Genomic DNA, 1,382 nt, shown 5'->3' with positions numbered 1-1,382 from the left:
GCTTCAAAATAAAGTGAGCCTTCTGGAGTTTAATTACCTGGGTTACTGAGCATCAAAAAATATGATGGAATGACGGAAATATACTAAATATTAAGGGAAAATGTTTTTGTATACCTGAACCAGTCATTTTGAACCAGCGTTCTTAGTTGTTTTTTTGTTTTTTTTTTTAAATTTTGTTCATTATTTATGTCATGGTCCCTAGGTAGTTCAGTTTAGTTTTTTAGATTTCCCATCGTGTCTTTACACCCTGTGTCCCCCTCCGTGTATCTGTGAGTTCCCATGCCTCCTTTTTCCTCCTTGTGTTTTATTTCATATTTTCCCCAGCCCGTTATGTCTGTGCTCTCCACGTGTTCTCTCTTTCCCTCTGGTCTGTGTATCTTTGCCAGTGGCGGTCCTAGCCTGTTTGGCGCCCTGAGCGAACTCTCTCTCTCTGGCGTCACGTTCAGTGAGAGACTGAGATTACCAAAAAGCGCTACTGAACAACGCAGGAAATCATTCCTGCCCATGGTCATCTCCCTGTACAACTCCTTGATCTAATACACTGCAATAGATCTAATACACTGCAATAGAAACTGCAATAGTTTCACCCTTTTTGCACACACTCTTTTCTACTCAGTAATATTCTTGTCAATTTTCTTGACATTTATTTAAAATCCTTTCTGTTCATCCTTGATATTTATAATTGAGTGATCTGTATATATTACTGCTATTTCTTAAATGTGTAAAATCTGTAATATAATGTATTGTTTGGAGTTTAGTCTGTTACTATTTTTACCATTCCTTCTTGGAGCAACTGTGACCCACATAATTTCCTTAGGGATTAATAAAGTATTCTGATTCTGATTCTACACCTTAGTTCACAGATATGCTTTGTCTAGGGTTTATTTCTGGGATTTCACACAACCCAGAATTCAAATCATGAATACATAATGGGCTTGGATTTACAACATTAGAAATTAAATGTGCTATATTTCGAAGCAGCCCCCCCTCCCTTTTCGACAGGTTGTGTGTGAGACTTTAAATCATCAAACTGTAATTATAAATTTTAAATTGTTATGGATCCCTTTACCCCGAGTCCTAAAATGTATATTTATTTTCCTACTCTTCATATATTTATTGTTTGTTTACTTGCACTGCTGTAAATGGAGTCTTATCGTCTCGTCTCTCGCCGACCGTGCGGACAGCAACGGCGGCGATGACACAAGTCTGGAGGCCGACCGCGCGGAAGGCAGCAGCGGCATCTAGGAGGTCGTCCATATTGACGATGACGCTCCATCAGCGGCCTGGCAGATGACCGCCGATGTCGAGGCGGTAGTTCAGGACCCGAAGGTGGCGTGGCCGTCGCAGCACCAGACGAGACCGAAGCAGAGGCTGGACCAGAC

General features: G+C 41.2%; 1 pseudogene; it reads right to left on the bottom strand.

The window, feature by feature from the left end:
• LOC106456006 (trace amine-associated receptor 13c-like) overlaps positions 1 to 1,257 on the bottom strand; it is a 40,015-nt pseudogene extending 38,758 nt beyond the window's left edge.
• Positions 1,258 to 1,382: the final 125 nt, after the last annotated feature.

Source organism: Pundamilia nyererei, unplaced genomic scaffold (genome assembly GCF_000239375.1).
Source record: "Pundamilia nyererei isolate P.nyererei 1_Seehausen unplaced genomic scaffold, PunNye1.0 scaffold00858, whole genome shotgun sequence".
Classification (NCBI taxonomy): Eukaryota; Metazoa; Chordata; class Actinopteri; order Cichliformes; family Cichlidae; genus Pundamilia; species Pundamilia nyererei.
Note: the sequence above shows the minus strand (reverse complement) of the source record. Positions and strands in the feature narration are given on the sequence as shown.